At 41.2% G+C, this 24,241-nt stretch overlaps 1 protein-coding gene across 3 annotated transcripts in view; it reads right to left on the bottom strand.

The window, feature by feature from the left end:
- The window catches only part of adgrl1a (adhesion G protein-coupled receptor L1a), a 155,968-nt gene that overhangs the window by 80,875 nt on the left and 50,852 nt on the right, over window positions 1-24,241 (bottom strand). The window contains exon 2 of one of the 3 annotated variants that reach the window (XM_080904858.1): window positions 18,454-18,585. The exons of the other annotated variants lie outside the window; for them this stretch is intronic. The gene's annotated coding sequence lies outside the window, so the exon portion shown is untranslated. The remainder of the gene's footprint in view (window positions 1-18,453; window positions 18,586-24,241) is intronic. 3 annotated transcript variants of the gene reach the window in all.

Raw genomic sequence — 24,241 nt, 5'->3', positions numbered from 1 at the left:
AACTTAACAGCTAATATTATTCAAGCTCATGCTCTGAGACTTAACTGCCACATTAGTTCCAGTAGCCATCTCATCTATCTTTAGTTCACCAGCTGCTGTTTGACTCACTCTGTTGCTTAACAACTTCATCATAACAGTGGCACATGCTTACAAATAATGCCTTAATGTTCAGAAATCATCTTTCCACGCCTTTCTATGACTGATAGTGCTCATCCCTATGAGGCACCTTTTTGCCACAACCCAGAGCATCATGTCTTAACCCTCGCCCATCTTGATCCACTCTAGCCCACTTGATGAGGTAGATAAAACAGTATGGTGGAGAGCACATACAGGATGCTCCCACGAGAAATAATCTGCAGATACAATGAGCGAATACAGGAGGATAAGCAGCATGGCCCTGCACTAGCAGGAAGCCTGCACGATGAGAAGACAGGCGAAATAAAATAAATAGGGACAGAGACAGAGGAGACAACAATAGAGAAAGTGAGTAAAGAAATGGAGGGCATGAGGAAAAGGCAGGATGGGGGAGGCTTCATTAAAGGAAGCAGAAAGGAGAGAGTGAGGAATGAGTAGGTGGTAGCATGTGAGGTGATGAAAGAGGAGAAGAAGGGGGAGCAAGCATTAGAGGAAGACGGAGGCATCTGCTGCTGCTCCACATGGATGTTTATCCAGCCTGTGGCTTCCTAACAGATTCATAGTAGAACTTCTTTCACCGGAAGGTGCCTCTCACTTCACTCTATGTTCCTGTGTGTTCATGTGTGCCAAAAAACAAAACAAAAAACTGAAATACATTTCTGTTCCTAATAGTCTTTGCATGAATTACACACTGGCCCAGCAATCTGCCTTTGCCTAAGTATGGAATGGATCTTTCTTTGCATGCATAATAGCTTTGCTTTCACTGGCTGTAGCTATGCTTCAGTGTAGTTTAAGTAGCACGACCCCTTTAGCGACTGATGGTTGTGCCCATCCCTGAGAGAGGGGGAGGGTTAATATAGTGAATAGTGTGAAAGAGAAAAGAGGAATGTTTATATTTAGCTACACACTAGACTGAATTTTGAAAGCACTGGTTATTACTTAGCGTATATACTGTACTGTTCATATAGACTGACCGCAGAGTAGAGTAGCTGACTTGCAGCGCTGTGTTCAGGGCCAGGAGAAGCTACGTCATGAGAATTGCCTCTCAAAATGGAGGGGAGCGGATAGCTCTATGTTGCAGCGTGGCTTTTATGAATATTTGAAGCAACCATATCGCTAGACTCCTGGTTGTGGCTTGAGGGGAAACATGGGTGCGGGCATAGAGTGCTTGGCAGTACAGAGAGGCCGGGGTAGAGAGAGGATGACGGGAGGGGTAGTGGGCAGTGGCGGAGGCAGCAGCCCATCCTGAGGCTGGCAGCAGGCAGTTCAGTGAATGAAAGCAGGGCAGGTCATGTGTGGGTGGGGAGGCGGGACTCTCCTGCTGCTGAGACAGATGCCACGGTTGTTAGGCTTAATTTCTTCTGCCAAGCACCACCCAGAACTGGCCAAAAACAAACTCAAATGCTTGTGGCCAGTGTGTGTGTTTGTGTGTGCGTGGCTGTGCTCGAGTGTGCGCGTGTCAATAGAAAGAAAGAGCACTGTTTGATTCGGTATCAGGCTCTAACAGGAGCACACACAAGCAGAGCAGTAATCGTTTATTGTTCAATCCCGTCCACCTTCCTCCTCTGTTCTCCGAGTCACCCTCCTATCTCCATTTCTCACCATCAATCTTCCAGACTCTTTCTAGTATGTCTTTTCTCTCTCCCCCCATCTTTACCCCATCTTTCCCTCTGCAGCAAAGCTGGCTCCCACTGCAGTGAAAAGAAAAAAGACGGAGAGAGAGGATGGAGGCACAGAGACCGAGAGAGAGAAAGAAGTGTGAGATAAAGGAAAAGCAGTGTGGCATTATTGGCTCTAGTTGATCTGATCTGAGCAGATTACAGGAATACACCACTCACAAACTCACCGTTTTGCCTCTTGAGCCTCACATCCCATCACTTGTCTGCAAACACAACACACAAATGCTAATGCTTACACACAGACACTCTCACACACACACACACACACACACACTCTGCCTTGAGCCGACACCCACACCTGTGGCCTGTCTCGTCATTCTGTAGTCAGTGCCCGTCATACCTAACACTACATTCACCTGAACACTTGAATGCACACATCATTCACTACAGTGCTTCCTTCCTTGTCAAGAGGCATCATCCATGCAGCAAGTCATAATTATCTCTTGACTAATAATTAGTAAAATAAATACAGCAGCAAAAAAAAAGAAGAAGAAAAAGACTGCAGAACACATTCTTCCAATGTACTTCCATAATGTGTTCATTATGAACACTTACGTTTTTCTTTCTTTCTCCTCACTTCCTTCTTGACTTTGCTCAGCCCAGCTGAGTTGAAGGTTGCTGGGGTGGGGGCAGAGCAACAGCTTGCGCCAAGCCCAGTGTGACATGTTTTGACTCTTTACTTACACATTAATTCAAGTATTGATTATGTTTGTGTTAAGCGCAAGGATAAAGAGCGCTGGGAAGTCAGAAAAACACGAAACTGAATTCATCAGAAGCCACCATTACCATTCAGGAAACAAGAAAAAACACTGCTCACACACACACGCACGCCTTCACACACACACACACACACACACACACACACACACACACACACACACACACACACACACACACACACACACACACACACACACACACACACACCCCTCAAGTACCAAGGACAAATGCATCATACATGCACAGTACACACTGAACGCACACTGATGCAACTGAAAAGCATCACTGCAGCTTTCATACCCAGATGCTGCCTTACTTAGAAACATATGCTGACACACACACAACTGCTACCACATTCATTTCATCTGTAGCACAGCAGGTCTTTGGATGCCGATCCATAAACATTGATTCACACTTCGATTCGCTCTTATTCATTTTATCTATTTACTCATTCATTCACTTATACATTTCATGTCAAAGACCTGCCAGCTGCCGTGGCTAAGGTCTGGTAATTGAATCATGTAGGATTTTGATATTATTATTTCTTTTTTTTTTCACTAATTAGACATAAAAATCTTATTTTGTTTGTTGTGGAAGCGGTGTGTCTTTTTCCATCAATCAAGCGGGAAAAAACAAAGCATTTTCTGCCTTATTATGGACTGAGACATTTTTCGGTCTCTAAGCTGATAGACATAACACTGACAACTGCGAGTTGTTAAAGTAAGACTTTCTTTAACAAACCTGATCAAAACTGCACAACAATAGGAATAGCATTTCAGCACCTTGGAGAAATGTAGCAGCTGCGCATGTGCATCACATTACAAATTCTACAGTGTCCATTGGGCAGTAAAACAGTAATCTTTCACTCACACACACACACACACACACACACACACACACACACACACACAGACACACACACACACACACACACACACACAATGGAGAAAGCACTACCAGAGTGAATCATGGTGTCTGAGTGGTAGACAGGTCCCACAGACAACAACGGTGTAAATTAAATTCCATTTAGGGCTAATCCCATTTCCAAACCTCTGCCGGGTCTCACTGCTGTTGTGACAGTCAAGGAAATCTGTCTCAATTGTTCACTGCTACACTGCACGAATTGATGGTGATACACGATACAGCATAAATAATGGAGCTTGATCACCAAGAGACAGACCCTGAAGGAGACTACGACAGGGTCAGAAAAGAGTGCTGCAGCCAAGGATGCTGGGGAGTTCACGAGATGAAGAAGGTGAGAGAGACAAGCAAGCCAAACAAGTGAAAGCCTGATGAAGGAGCAGCAAGAGCAGACAATGTATGTGCATTTATACCACGCAAATTCTCCTGACATTTTATACTCAGTACTGTCTTGCTGGCGGGTTACTGATGAAGAAGAGATAAGAGGGGGAAGGATTTGAGTGCAGCACAGGCTGGACAGACAATAGCCTAATCACAAATGTCCCAACATCATCCCAGTGACAGTGTTGCACATAAAATACGTCCACACACTTCTTGGCGTCGAAAGCAAATCGGCCATTGGCATCCCAAGGGAAAGAAAGCAAGAATAAATTATCTTGCTGCTCTCTAGTAACAGCTCCTCTCTAATCGAGCACTGGCATCACTTAGTGTTCCTCTCCCTAGGAGAGTAAATAAACTTGTCTATTACATGAAACAAAATGGTTCCCAGTTATAGCATGCCAAGAAGCTTGAGATTATTTTTTAATGGCGTTTAAGCTGAACTAAAAATACAAGCCTCAATTTTGGTACTCTCTGGGTGACAAGAGGCAAGGATAGAAGAGGTTCCCTGAAAAATTACACAGCCCAAACCCACTTTCTATAATTACACAGAAGATGAAATGAGGTGTTCAAATGTAGCTGAGCTTTTGTGCCAAGGAGGCTAGAAAGATGCTCATCTCCTGGGCTCATCTAAAATGATGTAGAAACGACAGTAGCCTGACACATAGATATAAATGTGCAAACACCATCCACCTACTTTTCCTATTTACATTCATTCCACATCCAACTCGAAATTCACATCCAATTTTACAGTCAGTTCACGTCCAAGCTGGCACTCAAATTCAGCCACTTGTGCATGCAGCCTGTATTCGCAGGTCAGTGTGGTTAAAGCTGACACTTTCTGTCAACACACCCATCACTAACCCCCATTACTCACTCACTTAGTCTCTTCCATCATGCCTCACTCATTCATTTGCCTGCAAGCGCACATGTGCAACAACGCCCCCACAATTTGCATGAACACACAGAAACACACACTCACTCCCCACTTGTTTGCTTAGCAATTTGTTCATTTGCTCAGGCCTTCACTTGTTCACAATATCCTCGCCCCTTCATTTGACTTTCCTTTATTGTCCTAGCCACTCATGCTCTCATCTGGTCCCCTCAATCTTTGCCACCACTCCTCCATCACATGCTCATTCTCTCATCCACTTGTTCCTTCTACTTCTCACCCATCGGTCTCTGTCGCACACACTCTTTTTCTCATCCCCATTCGCTTGTCTCTGTCACACACTCCTCATCTAGTCCATCCCACCCTGTCCCTTCATTAACCTCATGAATGACACACTCACTCACCTCTCTGTTCATCCTCCACTCTAACTCTCTCTGACCAAGTGTGTTGTCTCCCTCTATGTATAGATTGCTTCCACTTATTCCAATATTAGATTTAAGAGCTCCTTTAAGTGCTAATCAGGTTGTCATCCGTGCAGCCAAAATCAGAGGCTTGATAAATAAAGGCTTGTCTTTGTTGGCTAGCGGCTCACTGTGTTTAAATAGGTGACACTGGAGTGCATTCTAAGCACACTAGATCGATGCCAGAACCCCTGGGGTCCCCTGAAATGGTGAACAGAGACAAAGCTTAGCGCTCGATAATAACACAAGGATAGGTAGCTTGCTCCCTATTTTCAGAGGTACTCTCCCTGGGATTTTCCTCCACTCTCCTCACTTTTTTTCCTCATCCTTTTATCACGACAGACCTTTTCAACTCACCACTTAAACACAGAGACCTAAAATCTGACACCTAAAACCTTTATTTTTGTACATTACACCGGAGATTAAGCTGTTGCACTGATGGAAGAGCATTAAAAAATACCTACAGACACAACAAGCACAGTTATCTTCTATTCCCAAGCAGCACTCTCTCCTGGCCAATCATCCCATCATATCCCACTATGGCCAATTTGCTGCTATGCCTAATCCTGAAGTCAAACTGTTCGCCATCACTTGAAAAAGTGTACCAACAACCCTCACTGTCACCTGCAACGCCATATCAACACACATCTCTCGCTCTCTAAATATATATATTAGAGGCGATCGTGGCTCAAGAGTTGGGAGTTCGCCTTGTAATCGGAAGATTGCCAGTTCGAGCCCCGGCTTGGACAGTCTCGGTTGTTGTGTCCTTGGGCACCCATTGCCCATTCACCCGTTGCCTACTGGTGGTGGTCAGAGGGCCCGGTGGTGCCAGTATTCGGCAGCCTGGCCTCTGTCAGTGTGCCTGAGGGTGGCTGTGGCTACAATGTAGCTTACCATTAGGGGTGGGTTTTGATAATCGATTTATCGATTAAAATCGATTATCGTGATATCGATTCATTAAAATCCTGAATCGATTTTTTAATATAAATTTATTTTGCCCAAACACCAGAATCTCAGGTTAAACCTCACAAAATTTCAACAACCACCAAACAGCTAAAACAGTAAATGAGAGCAGGAACACGGATTCTGCACAAAGACGTAAGCACTGACTAAAAAGCGCGGACCCGCCGACAGATCTGAATCAGTGAGATGTCGCCTTTCTCACCCGACGGCACGGGCACGGTCGGGGCTGAAAGCCGACAGCTCGCTGATTCTGATGTTTCGACGGCCCACGCTTTGTGTTTACACCCTTTTGCGCTGATTCTAAAGCTGCAGGTTTTATATCTCTCCAAACAATATTGACCGAACCAACAGCAAAAGAAGATCCAAACTACGCTTCACATAAACATTGTCATGAATTCCCCCTGACTTTTGCTGTTTTGCTTCCACCATGATAAAATCACACTTCATGCACAGCTCTCTCTCTCTCTCTCTCTCTCTCTCTCTCGCTCTCTCTGTATACTTCAAGAACAGTTTCCCATCTAAAAATCTGTTTTCTGCATTATTCGCTTGCTTGTTACGCACAATTCTACCGTTGTTTACAGCGCTGTCGGCCGCTGTTTGTTTTTCTTTTACTTACTTCCGAAAAGAAAACCTAATTTCTGCCGTTCAATAGGCTTCTGAACTAATTTGAACTTTTTAAAATTATGCAAAATGCAAAACGCTTAGCCGTGTCTCTAATAAAACCTCTGTAACTTCAGAGGTAATGTTCATATGTTGATTAATGGTTTTCTTTCGTTTTTGATGTACTGCAGAATATTTTTTATAAAATCCCAGGCCAGGAAAATCAATTTCATGTTTTTCTGTGTTTTATCTTCAGCTACTTTGACACAAAGGCATCTGCTGTGATGCTTACACCTTTGATAAAGTCTGTCGAGTGTCAGCTTCCTTTTTATAGATACAAATAAATGTAAATGTACTGATCTGAATTATAATATTTCTGACTGTCTGAGGAAAAGTTTCCCAGATTCAAATTGAATTGAATCAAATTGAATCAAATCGTGGATCGAATCGATTTGGGACCTTGTGAATCGGAATCGAATCGATTCTAGAAATCAGTGACGATACCCAGCCCTACTTCCATCACCAGTGTGTGAATGTGTGTGTGAATGGGTGGATGACTGAATGTGTAAAGCGCTTTGGGGTCCTTAGGGACTAGTAAAGCGCTATACAAATACAGGCCATTTTACCATTTACCATATATATATATATATCTACACTGCTTACACACACTACTGTAACACAGTGCCCTTCCTTTACTCTCCTCCTCGCTCTACCTGATCTCACCCTGCATCAACTTACATTCCCTCACATGAAAGCTTTACACCATGCAACGCCACTACAAAGGTCCACCTCTCCCTATGTGGCTCTTTTCCTTCACTTTGATTTTCTGTCCATCAAGGGGGCGTGGATTAGTGCTCTCTTGTTTATCTCCTCGTCAGTTTTATCTATCTATCACTAAGCCATCCACTGTGTGGCAGCGGCCCCAGCACTGCATTAATCCCCTATCAGCCAGCCAGCCATCCATCACCCTGCTGTCTATCACGTCAGATCCATCATCCGCCCATCTGTCTCACACTGCCCATGCTCGGAGATGATCTCCTCGGAGAGCCCCACCAGCAAGTCACAGAGGGCGGAGGGGACAGTGGGGCAGAAGGAAATTAGAGGGAAATGCAAAAAGAGAGTCAAGATTATAAACTGCTGTTCTTTCTCTCTCCCTCCCTCAGCCCATATCCTGCTGAAAGCTTTCACAACATGCTTATTAGATGTTGTGTTTTCTTCCTTTTAATTTGCCTCTTTTCCTCGCCTGCTAATTCTACCCAATGGGAGAGATGGCAGTGGTGGGAGAGACGTCTGCTAGGACGAGGGTCGTAAATCCCATAAAACCCAGCTAAAGTGAGAAACACTAGCCCCTCCTTTTCTAGCATGTTGGAGCAAGGAAGGGATATTGTCTAAAGCCTCCGGCTTTAAAACAGCTCAATATCTGGGTTCATCAGGGGTCATTTGTATTTCCATCCATATCTGCTTGAATCAAAAGGTGAGTTAGGGGGGCACATGAGCAGGAGAGAAGGTGAGTGTAGGGCAAACGTTAGTACACTCGCAAAAGGAAGCAGAATTCACAAAGGTGCATGAAGCGCAGGATGAAGGGGCAAGAGAGTGCAAACAGGCACATATTAGGAGAACCAGTGAGCACACAGACATTTAGGTCTGTAAACTGCAAATGGTAGGTGAGCAAACAGGTATGTATGTGGGCTGAAGCGGCATAATAATTTAGACTAGTCGACAAACAGTCTGTGTCTGTGAGGGCAGAGCAAATTATGTAGAGGGTAACAAAAAGAGCAGAGAAAAATAGGCTAATGTAGATGCTTTCAGACTTATTACAGAGGGAAAAAAGTGAAAGTCTAAAATGTAGTCTAAGAGCTCAAAAGAGACCCTAAGTACTAGATCTGTGGGAAGCAGTTTGTTTAAATACAAACCATAACCTGTTTACTATGCGCAACCACCTCGAGGTGATTGCACGATTATGGTTTGCAGTAACTCGATTTGCTCGGTAGACGATGTTCGCATGATGCGTTTGATGCAAAGCAGCCAAGCAAAACATGTTTTTTGCACCACAAGGAAAATGTTCAAGTCTGTTTTGCTGTGATGATCAGTTTACAGAGCCCTGTAACACAGGCTTTGTTACTTTACTTTGAAACACAAAAAGACACTTCTCTGTCACCCAGAAACGTGTTGTGCTTTTTCAGCTGACTGTCTACCTCCAGCCGTACCTTGGTGTTGTACATAAACCCACTGCTTTGCATGGAAACAAGGAATAGTGAAGTAAAGCAAAAGATTGATTTTGAGGTCAGTCACCTAAGTCAGCCATTCTTCAACTGTGGCTCCAATTTAGCTAAGATAATCCAGTTAGCATGACTACATGACTGCTGCAATAATTTGGTTATGATCACGTTATTAGCATTCATGTAACCTCTTCAGGTTAGGTGTAGAGGTATTTTACATTGATTCTGGTGTTTGCTTTTATTTTTTTAATTTCAGCCATCAGAAATCTCTACAGTATAATTATTACATGACTCTTTGTGAGAAACACCAACAATAGAAAACATAATGGAATCTTCTTATAAAATGAATAAAAATGCCCTCCCATCACGCCCACCTTATTTGTCCCTAAGCCTCTTTAATACAGTGTATTTTAGTCATACACCTTATTAAATATACAGTGTAATATGCACAGCAGAAATGTCAGTGGAATACAGAATGCTGCATTCGTCTGAACTTGAATGGTAATTATGACCTAAGCAGTGGTCCATGTCATATGAGTGAATAAATACATCGAGTAAGAGTTTACAGTGCATGGTTCACTGTATCCCCCGTTAATAAATTAGCACTTTCTCCTACAATCGACAATAGCTATAGATCTCCGATCGCATGTAGCGTCTTATACCTTCATGTATTTTAGTGCTACTGTAGACTGATGCCCAGCCCCAGAAATGCATCATTGATCATTTCTCAGTACAGTTAAATGGTTTTTTATCCTTGCAGGATCCATTCTAGGATCACATCTGGGACTGCAAAATGTCTTGTGAGCACACAAGATGCTCCATAAACACAGGAAACCAATTGACAGCTGAGATATCTGTGTAACAGCAAAGCTGATGATTACAGCAGACATAGAATGGGAGAAAATAGATGTGCAAAGCTTCTACTTTTATCCATAATGAGCCTAAACAAACATCTCCAAACAACTGCTTCTTCCATGGGGCAGCAGAATCAGATGAGACAGCTGTCAGAAAGCATCCATATCCATCCTGAGTTAGCTCTAATTAGAACTGTTCTCCTTCTTCTGGCCCTCTTTGACAGATACTGCTCAATCACCACACCGGTGCTGAGCACTGCTCCAGCTAGGCCAGTGCAATTAAATTGAATTTTATTTTCATTTACGATTTTGGCTTCTGTCCATAGTGAGGCATGATAATTCAATTCAATTCAATTCAATTCAATTTTATTTATATAGCGCCAAATCACAACAAAAGTCGCCTCAAGGCGATAATTGAGATAACAAGACGCTTTTGTTTGGCGTCATAAAAATCTAGTGCACCCCTTTCATTTACAGTGGTGCAATTCCATTCACACCGGACTGTGGCAGGTTAAAATTACCACCAGCTCAGTTAAAGGAAAGAGAAGTCTCGGTTTACAGGATAGGTAAAATGCATTACGTTATGCATTTTACGTCATGTTATGTAATCTCGACCACAACAGTGTCTGAAATATTAATGATCATGATTTTACTTCAGCCCTACGATATATTATCTGCAATGACAGAGCACAGTACTAATACAGGGACACCTCACATGTGGCACAGTCCCCATATATGCATATACTGTACTGCGCAGTGTGTGTATGCATTAATACTAATCGCACAAGAGCCGAGTCTTGATGTGATGAGTCATTAGATACAATTCAGTGGCAGCATGCTTTTGCAGAAAAGTTATACCTTCCGAACATTGCTACAGAGAGAAAGACACACACAGATACATGTATAAACAGCTGCACAGCCAACACACACCTAAATTATTTCGTAAACACTGAATTAATCAGCTCTTAGACAAATGGCTGAATAAATACTGTAGATAACCAAATCAATATTATACACTCAATTCATTTGAGTTCACAGAGATGTCAAATTCCGCATAGTTCCATAGCACACTGATTAAACAGGCACCACATTAATTCAGTAAATCAATAAAACCAATCCGTCAAATAAATCAAGTCGCATGGCCGACTGCAGCCAATTGGAGGGCAAGGGCACATTAGAATTCCCTTGCTCTAACTGCATATCTGTGTCAAGCAGGCAGAACACTGATTTACTGTGTGGATTCCACAATTTGTTGAATGAAAATGATTAATCCATGAAACAATAACCAGGGTGCCAAGAAGGCACATGGTAATTCTATAATGATCAAAGACTCAATTAAATCCATTCCCATTCTGTTTCCTAAATGCCTCTGCAGCTGCAGAAAGCATGTGTGCGTTTGTGTCTTTGGTGATCAGTTTATGTTGTGTTATGTGTGTCTTTTCTGTATCAACTTGGGGATGTGAGCTGATCAGGGGGCAAGCTGTGCTTTAGCGAAGTCCTATTGTGGTCAGGTGACGTACGGCTCGTGATCATACACTAAAAGCACTACAGGAGGACAAGCGGTGTGAACGTAATTGTTACTAGATTAAAAGTACAATCATATTCGGACAGACAGACTAGCTACTCTATTCAATTACAGACATGTCCTTCACCATCCACAGTGTAACCTCTTGCGGTCCCCATCTTCAGATTTTCATTTTTCATAAAAACGTTTGACTTTCTTTTGTCCCCGTTTCAGGCAAAGGTAACAAAGCACTCGATAACTAAAAATTGCTGCACAGCAGTGTAGTTTTTAGAAACAACGACAAAAAAAGAAAAAAAAAAAAGAACCCTCCATATAACCACAGAGGGTTTGCTGAGCATGCATGGTCATTTTTAGCAGCATCTTACCTCACATTGATTCTGTTAATACCACACCTGGGTGCTAGTTGTTGACTGTTTCAGTGGAAAAAACAAAGCTTTATCCACTCAGAGGCATGAGCATTGCAGCCTCAATACTATCTTTGTAATGCAAAGAGGAAACTGTACTTGTGCCTCTATAGCTGATCAGCATGGAAATATCTTGGATTTTGCAGTTCATTCCCATCACTCTCATCAACCCCATGTACATGCATCTCATGTGTTTCTGAAAGCATGCTGATAGACCCGGCTTATGTTACCTGCCTTCTACCACAACAGACAGAAAAGTACCTTGCTCGCTAATGAACATGATGAAGCAATTAGCTGCTAGAAAGAGAGTAAATTTCACGAGGTGGCCAGAAATATATCAAATAATTATTCCCGTTATGCATCTACCAGCTGTGTAAATAAGCAGCTGTTTGTTAACTTGTTCACCGTAACAACTGATACTCAATCACTGTTTACAGATGCTAATTTAAGCAAAGCATGTGAAAACTGAGACTTGTGTAGTTGCTCTTTAGTGCCATCAGCTAATTGTTGGGAATTTAAACAATTGCCTGGACACAAACTCACTTTTACCTCAAGACGATTCCTACAGGACTGTGCCGCGTTCTGTCCAGATAAGTTTGGCATGTTCGCTGCACAAGTACAAAAGGGAACATTATAACAACAATATTGTACTAGGCCGATTAAAAACACACACACACACACCCAGAGCGGCAAAAAGGTTAATAAGCTGTTGCACTCATTCACTTTTGCATACAGTGTCAGGGAGGTGAATCTATGATACCACAAGTGTGGGTAGTACTTTGGTTTGTGTCCATATGTGCAGAGGAGCAGAGGGCATGAGGATTGGAGAGGCGCAGCACAGGCTAGTCTCAGGTGAGGCATGCATAGTCCCAACATAATTATAATCCTTAATTAATCCACCTCGGATGCTCTCTCTCTCTCCCTCTCTCTCTCTCTCTCTCTCACTCACTCACTCATCTACCTCTCTCTTGAAGTTCATTGCTCTAGGTGTTTATGGACTTTTTCCATCACGGTGCACTTCCCCCCTCTCCCTCTTATCTGGCATCATGTAAAATGCTCTGGGTGTTTTTGCAGCTGTTTATGTATATACGTGCCCTTTCATACCTTTCTCAAGGAGCTCCATCTCTTCTCCCATTCCCCTCCTCCCCTACCTCATTTCTTTTTTTCTCAATCTGCTTTCCTCCAGCTCCCATCTTGGCAGACAGGAAAACAAGCAGCTTCTCTCAGTCCCATGTTGTTTCTTGGTGTTCTCAGTACTCACAGCACGGAACACAGAGACATACAGACACAAACATGCTCACACCAGTCCAACACCATATACTCCAATGGGAGTGCTGCTGACACAAATACAAACCCACTAGGGCTGTCCCTCTGTGGAATGACTCAGGTGTGTCTCGCATGAACACAGCTTGCAAGGATCCTGTTTATAAACATGTCTCTCCTAATTCTAGTGCCCAACAGAATGCCGGTATAGCAAAGACAACACCGAGTAACTCCTGCAGTCATTGACTGCGAGAGGTCGGTGGCAGAAAGCGAGAAAGGAAGAGGATTGTGCAAACGGAGAAATAATAAAGGAACAATGAAGTTCCATTGAAGATGAAGGGTCTGGACATGGCACTAAGCAGAAGGTAATGAGGATAAAGGTGTCAGTATTGACGCAGGTAGAATGAGAGCACCAGGTGTGAGGAGGAGTGACGACTACTTCTGCCATTACCACTCAGTCTCTCGCTCTGTCCATTTTGGCCAAGCCAATTAGAGGGGCTCATCCACCACTCCGCTCTGCACCCTCCATCAAGCTATCAGAAAACATAAGGATTGATTGGACAAGCTATTAGGTCAATTGATCCCTGTTTCCTTTCATCTGTGTGCTCCTCCTTTTTCAGATGGATAGCTTAGATGTGGAAACCTACTCCAATTACCTAAAGTTTCACCTTTTGTCTAGTCAAAGTTTCTCCCATATGCTCCTTTTGGGTATTTAGTTTTAGGTGAAAATTTGCATTTAGAATTTTATAAATATTTGAGTTTACTTGCACATATTTGCATTTATAGAGCTTTCTGTGACCGCGTCCACGGTTCGCAGAAGGACTGAAGTTGATCTCAATGGCACCATTGCCATTATACACCTTTGGCAAGAGCTGCCACAACTTACTTTCCAAAATGCCAGACAACCCACAGGGAAAAATTATACTGATTTGTGATGATTATTTTCAAGTACCTTTAAAATTATATCCTGCCACAGGGCTTTGAAAACCTGTAAAACGCATGTTCAGAAATGAAAACTGGAAAACAAATTGATTTGATAGCTGGGATTTAAAGTTTTCCATTAATTTTTTTTTTAGAAGCAAAGGTGACTGGACAGCTCAAGTAGTTTGGGTATATGTTTGCCTACCTATCTAAACTCTGAATATCCAATAAAGGCAGAAAATTACATAAAATAAAAAGAGCAACTGTAATATGGTCACTGAAACTCCAGCGACACATTTGTTTTAAACAGAGATCCCATTTTCTCTGACAAATCAGTGTAAAACTGAATGAATTGCTGGTGAGGCTGATTGGTCACATTGAATGAGCATCACTGAGTCTTTCCCCTGCTGTACACCCAGTCGTCTCTCAGTCGATAGACACAACCCAAATACACCAGACACTCAATCCAATGTGTTGCTACATGGACCAATCCAGCTAATTTAACACCCACTCCATTTATGAAAAAGAGTCCTCATCGATTTTTTCTGTTCATGTGCTCTTATTGCTCCTGTTCATTTTCGCCACGCCGGCGCCTACACGTGCTCAAGGCTGGCAGCAAGTGAATTGAATTAGTGTGTGGTGGGGTTCCTGTAAGATTGGCTCCTCAAAACCCACACCTCCAGACTTTCTCCAGATGTAGCAGAGACGCCAGAGCCGATAACCAACAGGCTGCAGCACAGCTGCGTGACTACATCACCGATAACTCCACAGCACAAAGCCCAGTAGCCTCACAAAGGACATTCAATGCCCATCACTTCTGCACCTCATTGCCACAGCAAAGAAAGGCACTGTTTCTTGGCCGTTATATATATCCCTGGCCAGTGCAACCTCCACTCTTCACCCCTTCTATTTTCCTTTCCCGTCTCCCTCTTTTTGCTGCTTTATATCCAATCCATTATTGCATGTTTATCCTCCAAAAATGTAATCTAGCATTTAAGGGGAAAACAGCCAAATGGGCTTAGAAAACATAATATGGTATTTTTGATTGCAATAATTAGTCCAACAAAAGCTGTTAAAAACCATTTCCAGTGTATTTTGTCAGCAGTGGTAAAACACTGAAACACAATAACTGTCATAATCATAATGGTTTTCCTGTCAGGACAAGTCTTATCAGGCTAGTGACAACCCCAGAACTGCCACTGCCAGGTAAACACTGCTAACTACAAAGGCAAGGAGCGAGGAAAAGCTACCTGGCACTACACAATAAAGAGCTTCTGGGTCAGTCCAGAGAAAAACTGCCCAACAGACACGCAGAATTTGGACATAACAAAAAGGGTAATAAAAGAATACTCCTGCCCATTCACAAGGGGCGCACAGGTACCCAGGCAGCATCCCGTGAGACAATAATAACGGGCATGGATCCCATCACTGCCACAACCCTCACTGGTTACCTCCACCCTAATAAGATTGAACAGGCTGAAGAGCGCTTCTTAATCTCATACTGTAACGATGCTATATCACTCATCTGAATGCTTTTTGTGTGCTATGCAGAAATCAGATTAAGAAAAAAATGTTTGTTAGCCATGTATTACAATGGAAAATAATCTTCAGATTTATGATAAATCTATATATATTGACCACGCACATATCCGAAAATAAATTTTTTCAATGGCCTGCTGTACGTGCAAGGATTTTACTAATCCAATATCATATCTGGGAACCTTCCATCATCAAAAGACAATTCTGAGATTAAGTTTATCATTTGAATATACTGCAACGCCATAGTAGAGTTCCTCTGTTCTGTACTGGAATAAATATTTGCCTTTAATTCCCTCCTGGAGATTGAAATAGCTTATAGTGGCATTATGTGTGCACAGTAAAGTGTGTGTTGTTAAGTGGGCATGTTAGAACACCATCACCACATATGCAACAATTTGAATTAATTAAAATTATTCACTTTGTAATGAAAAGAGAAATGGCTACATGCGTTATCGTGTGCACTTGTAGCTAAATAATTTTTGTGTTTGCCGCACAATGTTATGAAATTCTGTGTCTTGACTTGACTGACGGATGGCTTTAATTAACAGATTTTCATAGCAAACGGCTCCCTTCTATTCTTTAGTGATTATTCATTTATTTTTTATTTTAATAACATGTGTAATTGCCCACTGAGAACCCAACATTTAAAACAATTTGATCGCAAAACAGAAAATTGAATTGAATTGCGTATTTATCTGTATTATACGTGCATTTTGAATTATGTTATTTGCTACCCCAGAGGGCATTAAAACTGTAGAATAATGTACTGCTATACTGTTACTACAAGCCACATTCAGTTTCATTTCATACCATCTTATGTGTGAAAAAGATGTCACTGGCTTTCACAGGTTAAGGATAAATCTCCATGCAGTGTCAAAATCAACAATCCAGCTTTTTGGCATGTAACATTCAATATGTATTGCTTCTAGTAATTAACAATCGTGACAAGAGCTTCTTTTTTTTTTTAATCAAGTATTACAGTGACAGAACAGGTGTCAGCATTTTTTTGTAAATCCAGTCAATGTTATTTTTCTAATGTGTCTAATGTGTGAAACAGAATTATGCTGAACTGTCCTGAAATAACACAGGTTATTTTGTAAAAATCATCAATTCTTTTTCCTTTCCGCTAATTTTCTATCAACAAAGTTATTTAGTCAGTCTTGTCAAAGAGCTGTAGGGATCTAAACAGCAGAAAGCAAAATGAAAAGAATTTAAAAAATCTGAAGGTGTAGTCGCTTTGGGAACTTAGCACTGTTAATCCCATTTATAAAAAAGATCAAGTGTACGTGTCTGTGCACGTGTGCGAGCGCCTGCACACATGCACAGACATACATGCTATAAACGAAAACATGAGTATGTGCATTTCTCATGTTCATATAGACTCAATGACTACACTTTAAACCTAAATGGATAGAAGAATTTAAAAAAATCAACCAGGTTCTGTATACAGTGTCTTCTTCACAGCCGATGTTTTAAATAAAATAAAACGATGATCAAATCCTGACCACAACATTTCAAAGTCTCGAAAAACTCAATCATTAATGCCATGCTAATATATGACTATTATTCAACCATTGAAAGCCGGGAATAATTTTTCTGATGGTGATGTGACACACAGACAAGGGGGAAATAAATCCTTCTGTCTTCCCGAGGAGTGTGTTTGGCAGTAACCAATTCCAAGTCTGGCTTCTTGAATGCCCAGATAACGCAATCAGACAGTTGCAATATTGCTGTTTTACCACCTGAAGAATTTAAATTTCATTCAGCCCCTTCAGAATAGTAGACATGCCAATTTTTTCCCTAAGAATTGGCAGGGCAAACACAATGCACCCCAGTGAAATGAGGGAAAGAATGAGGGAAAGGATTACAAACTGAAAATAACTGTTTTCAGGGGCTTTCTTGTTTGCCTCCTCAGGTTCAATTTTATCATAATAACACACAAAGACAAAAGGTTTGATTTCATCTATCAGAGCTGCAATACAGTCGGCTGATGCCTTTTTATTAGAGATTTTATTATTAAATTGGGAATTAGCTCAGCGTAGTAACATTATAATGGGGTTATCATGATTTGAACCCCTAAATATTAAGGGGGTCACATTTGATTAAATTTGGATGTATGACAGTATGCTTCCTGGCTTGGTTTGTAGTGAGGTGATATTAAGACAATAACATAATAACATATTCTGTTGCCATTTTGTGCACAAGCTATTATTAGAATGTCAGATGGGCTAAATTTAACAGAACTTCTCACATAGTTTGGGAGACCCAGAAACACTCAAGGACTCCCCAACAGCTAGTCTATAGTTAATGATTTGACAAGGTAGGATTAATGATATAGTCTTGGACAGGGGGTTGGACAGAGTAGTTCACACTGAGGCTGTACACTTGCTCTGATGCATTCCTCTAATAATCAATTGGTTACTTCATTTCTTTCTCTAATTGAAGGAACTTGCGGAGCAAACCCTGAACAGAGTGATTACAAAAATCACTTCTGTCACAAATATCCCAGAACATCTTGTTTTTTTTCTTGTCTAAAAAGAGTCGTGATTTGCCTCGATTTCCCAATGTCAACTGAAAACACTTCACAGCTTCTTCGCTTTTATAGGACATGCACACTGTCACTTTCAGGCTCGCAGACCCTAAGTATTAATTAAAATTGCCAAAATCTGTTACTGTCCAGGCCACGGTGCAACGCACAGGCCCACAGACGAGAGTTATACTCGCAGATGCGACTAATTTAGAACATCCAGCACGCATTTTAAATATGAGGCGACTGCTGTTGACGCACCGTAAACATGAACTTCGCTACCTGTCAAAACATAAAATATTACATAAATAAATCGTATTACCACGTCTGAACACCTCACGCAGGCTCACAGAAGAAGCCAGGTTGCTGCGCATTACATGCTATTACTGTCGCACTCGTATCACATGTATTTAGAGCACGTGTAAAATAAAAAAGCTGGACATCGATCCTACCTTGTTTCCTCCAATCTCCTTCTCCTTGTTTTCTCAGTGTGTCTCATTCATTCTCGTTTCTCTCCTCACTTGCCTCCTTCTCCTTTTCTTCCCCTCTGGTTATCACTCGTTTTTTCTCCTCTCTGGTGCCGTCTTCGTGCGGATGCATAAGAATTAAAAATTAATAGCCTGCTATCTTAAAGACGGGAGACAGGGGGGGGGGGGGGGGGGAATCCACCCGACTAAAAAATATGATAAAGCCAATGGAGGGAAAATCCTCACGGACAAAACAGATTCTCACGAAAATGCGCCCGTGTGGGCATCAAAATAAATAACGGCGACGACACCATCCTGGTAGAAAAATAATATTAGAGCATGCGGAACACTTTAACGATGAAGGTGACGGAAATGTTAAACTATAGTTGATTAGTAAGAAAAATTAAGTTGTAATTCTGTTGTCCGTCCGCCGCTGGCTTGGTGGTGAGCATTTGAGCAAATGTGTCACCGTCGCAAAACGTCTGCGTAATACAGACCAGACTCTTGCATGCCTGATGTGTTTCTGTTACACGCTCCCCCCCCCCCCCCCCCCCCCGAACTGTCGACTCCTTGACTTCGTGCAGCTCTACAGTGTAAAAATCATCCGTTGGAATTAGGACAGTCTACACAAGTCACATGCGGTTATCTCGTGCGTCTTGACGCACAGAACGGATCACTCTAGTTTCCCTCTTTGTCGACAGGCAGCGCGCACTCTCATCAGGACCGTCCACACGGCATTTTCAACCTCTGCAGTTCTGCATCAGGCCAATTACAACCTAGCGCATTCGTCACTGGCTTTCACATACAGTTTGGTACCTTGAAGACAGTTTCATGACAGTTTTATAAACAAGCCTTAGTCGACCTAAGTTAGGGAAATTTAGTCTATACCACGTCTGCCCGCCCACTAATGAAACGGCTTTTTTTGTATAACATTAGAACCTTTTCTTTTCTTTTTTTTTTCCAGATGCCTAACCCACGTGGTTTCCCAAGGTGGATTGTAGGAACCGCCAGAGGTCCTCTAAATGGTCATCTGTAATTGCCCTGCAAATTAGGTGTAGCTTAATTGCACACAGTGTAAGCAAATCGTCTTGAAGTACCTGCAAGAAAAAAAGGACACTGACTATTTGATTCCTACATTAACTTTGCTCAGAACCACCTTCCACCTTTCTCTGATATATATTTCACTATACAAACGGTTCCAAAAATGCTGTGACTGTTTTGTCTTATGCCAGCATGTTTAAAAGACGCTGGGGCAAGGTCATCAAAGACCTGGTTGTATAATGACTGAAAAATTCTAAAAAAAAAAGCCTAGTGGAACATTAAGTGATTAATTAGTTTAATTAGCAATAGGTCACAAACATAAGTGGGTATAAAAGGAATATATAAGAGAGGCTGAGTCTTTCACAGGCAAAGGTTATAGCGGTGCACCGCTCTGTGAAAAAGCTAAAGAGATAATAGATCAGTAATTTGAAAATAAGAAAAAAACTGAAACTTAAAAAACTGAAAATGACATGATCAACAGTAACATAAATCTCTGTACCGGAGGGCATTCACAGTGGGTCTGCATTCACAACAGAGCTTATTCTAAAGCAGAGCTCACTCTATGGGCTCAGTAACACTTTCCTCAAACCTCTGGCAGTGAACAGAGTGTAACTACATCCACAAATACAAGCAAGATCCAGAATCGCTGCTGCCTTCTCGGTGCCAGAGCTCATTAAAGACTGAGGAAAAGCAGAAAACTGCTGTGGAATGACTGATCAAAATTGGAAACTGGCTTTGGACATTATGAATGCTGCATTTGCCTGGTTAAAGAGGAGAGAAGCCATCCATCTTGTTATCAGAGTACAGTTTAGCAGTCAGTGTTGTGATGGCATGGGTGTGCATTAGTGCACATGGCACGGGGAACTTGTAAATCTGTAAAGGCCCCGTGACTGTTGATTGATATATACTGATTTTGGTAGAACATGCAACTACTCAGGTGACTTCCTTATTTCATTCAAGTCAATGCCAAGCCAGATCCTGCACGTATGCCGGTAGCTTTCCACCCAATGACCCTTTCATCCAATTATAACACCTGGCATATTATGACACAAAAAATATGACAAAGAAGACTGTTGAACTGTTGCAGCAGCTGACATTTTGCTTGTAAAACTACAAGTAACACAACTACTGCAATTTGCTTCCTCAGTACAAACACTTACAGAGTTCTCTTAAACGAAGACGATGATCATCACAATGGTAAATACATCTCTTTCCCAACTTTTGGAGAAAAGAACTGGGATGGATGTTGCTGCATCAGACATAAAATTGGTCTATTTTTTTACCCAAACCAAAAAAATTCTCAGTTTTCACATTTAATTTGATATGTTGCCTTTGTCTTCTATACGGAAATAATATGCAAATCACTGTAAACTGATTTGTGCATCATTTTAAACTGCATGCATCTGTATTTTAAAATTAAACAGCCAGTGCTCTAATCCAGCTACTTAGCCTGCCACTGAAATGCTTTCACTGCATTAATTTTAAAGAGGTGTTTCACTTAGAAATCGTCCAAGTTTTTTAAATAGAAAAGACGTCATGAAAGACAAAGTTCTATCCATGTGTCAGCATGAAGTCGAGGTGACTGAACCTTGCTGCTAGAGAGGTGAAATGTCTAATGTCAAGATGGAGCTGAAGCTTCAGTGCAGGACATTATGTTGACTGTGTGTTAAATGACTCCCACACAAATGGCTGTTATCATGGCGGTTTTATTGATTAAATCAACCATACAGCAAGTTCTCTGTGCTCATATAAGACTTGTAGATTCTTCACTTATGTGCACCATGTATTAAAATGTATCTAGGCTTTTTATTTTTTCCATTAGTTTCAAAGCACTTAAAGAAAAGTTTCTAAATAATGTCAAAGCACCAACATTAAAAAAAAAAACCTACATCTTTAAGATTGCAGTCTGCTGCCCAGGAATAGATGGATTTTTCAAAAGATTGCTTTTCTGGTTCTTCTGGTGTCAGACAGTTTGTTGAAAAAAGAAAGCGTGTTATACGGCTCTGAGTGAGTACATTGGCAGGTGTTCTCCAGGACGTTCACAGGTGGGTACAGGTTTAAGCGGGTGAAAGTGTATGGAAGGAAGGAAGAAAAAAATCAGCAACTAAGTGGAGGCATTGAAGCTTCTTGGTAGTTCTACTAAAAGCTACTCTTAGTTGCAGCTGCTCACTTTTTCCGGTAAGTGTATTCTTTTAAGCCTGTTTCTCTTGGGCCAAAATTAGCATCCCATTTAAGGTCACCGAGAATTACAGCTGCACCTTGATAAGCAAACTAGCAAGCTAGGGCTAGGACTGGGTAGTGAGAGCTATCCTCCAAATAAATATGGTACTCACCAGTTAAAAAAATAACACTGGCTTCAAACCAGTAGCAGTCGATGACATTTATATGGCAACATTCCTACACTGCCTAATGATGCCTTAAAACATAAATTACATTACAGCATTACTTTACTGTTACCCATGGAGACAGCCACAGACATTATAATAAGAATCTGAGGCAGACATGCGATATATTTACAGTTCCTCATCCGTCGTCCAACTATACAGGCATTCAGTGAAGTAGCTTTAACATTTATGTCCTTAAATAAACTGAACGATTTAATCTGCTATTATCATTCAAATGCACCTGTTTTAAAAAAGTTACGTATCCTCACTAAAAGCACTTTTATTACGTGGATATTGGCGCGTGTGTCTGTGTGTTCAGTGGAAATTGTTTTGCTATGTCTGCTTGAAAGCCATTAAATAGATTTAAATTTGAACCAACTACTAAAAATGCAGTTTTGTTTGACTTTTATTTTAGACTGAACTTGCCATGAGTAATAACTCTGGATTAATCCCAAGAACTCTTTGTCTCCAGGTGAACATGGGCTAAGTTCTCCAGTGCCAGATGAAATTATTTAACTTCCATATCACATGCAATAATTGCACCAGTTCGGGGTACATGTTGCAATTTTTCTTTTTACTCTGAAAATCCTTTTGGCAGTTTCTATTGTGGTAGCTAATGTTGGACTCTATTGAATAGGCGCTACACGCCGTTGCCACTTAGCTTTCTGTTACACAGTACCGACTCTGTTATACCACTCTCAAATCTAGGCAATTGACCTTCACAGGCTGTCTGACTCATTGTGTCAATAAACACAGGGCATAATGTAGTTTGTGCTCTATGGCGGTCTCACACTTTATCAGTATTTTTTCAGAAACAGATGTTATTCATGCAAAGTCACAGTACACTGTATAATTAGGCTGCAGGCAAACCGTGCCACCTGGTCCACTCTGGACCGCTAAAAAAAACAAATGTCGACAAAGTTGAAGCATCAAGTCTTTCCTTTGTGCTTTGCAAAATCTGAACAGTTGTTCACTGCACACTGGTCTCTTAGCAACAACAATAGTAACTCTGATTAAGTGCTGATTGGCCTCGTAAGCGCTGCTCATAAATAATATGATCTCTGAAAGTCAAATGATATAAAAGATAAATAAACATAAAGAATGACAAAGATTTACACAAGCTCTTGATTGAGAAACTGAATGGTGTGCATTAGATAGTTATGATGGGATGTTGTTTGGTGTTGAAATACATAACAAATACAATGAATAGTTTATAACAAAACTAATATATGTGCATTCAAAACAGAACACACAGTTACATTATACTGTAGTGCATTATAGTGCAAAGTTCATGGTGCTCAAATATATGATCTGCCTTTTGTCTCTCCACGCATGGTTGTGTTGTTTTAAGAGGCTCTCAAACAAATAGATGCAACTCAGAAACACACAGGAAGCTGAGTGCAAATCAAAAGCCCAGCTTTATTCAGAAATGCACTTTATAGACAGCACATGGTAATTACTCTCCTGCTTTCACCTAAATAAATTGATCCAGATAAGTGTTGATAAAGGCAGTGGTTAAAACACAGAGCTCATGAAAAAAAATGAAAGAAAATCCAAGATAAGCGTGAGCGCCTGTGTAGCACTGTAGCGGTTTTTGTGCTGATGTGTGAGGATGTTCTAGCACTGAATAATTTCATTGAGGCTCAACCATGACTGAAAATCTCAGTCACTGTTAATAATCATTCTTTTTCTTCATTTGTGTTCCATGTTGCATTTAGTTTCTCAATACAGCGATGACTTGCTCGATAAGACAGACTTTATCAACAAAGCATCAGTGGTCCTGTTTGCCTGAATGTTTTCATGTGTTCTCCCGAAAAGGCAGAGAAAATGGACTCATACAGCTGGCATACTTTAATTTGTTCTAGCTCATGTTTGATTAATGCCAATTCTTCCTAGTCGGAGCACGTGTTTGTGCGGCACCATATTTACATAACACCTTACCCTATTTGCAAATAGCTCCTATTTTCACAGTTATACGGCTTTGTGTTTTCCACTGATTGACAAATTATCTCCTGTACCACAAACCACAAAACCAAAATTTATTTTTGCAATACTTGTTATCAAAGCACATCACATTTCACAATGTGCTCTATAAAATAATAAGCCGAATAATGGTTGTGTGTGTTTTTGTACAGATAAGGTTGCTACTTAGCAATATATTAAAACATGATATGCATTACTTCAGAATTAATCCGTTTCATACAAATCACTGCTATTCACTTTGTGTATGAATGAAAATTAATCAAGATATTACCTGCATTTCTTTTCAGCATGTTGCCATATTGTCGGCAAGTAAAAACATAGTACTACAGAAAGCCACCATTATTGGAGGAAGTCTTTACTGCCTT

The sequence above is a fragment of the Rhamphochromis sp. 'chilingali' genome (assembly GCF_963969265.1).
Source record: "Rhamphochromis sp. 'chilingali' genome assembly, chromosome: 15".
NCBI lineage: Eukaryota > Metazoa > Chordata > Actinopteri > Cichliformes > Cichlidae > Rhamphochromis > Rhamphochromis sp. 'chilingali'.
This window is presented reverse-complemented; position numbering and strand designations above follow the sequence as displayed.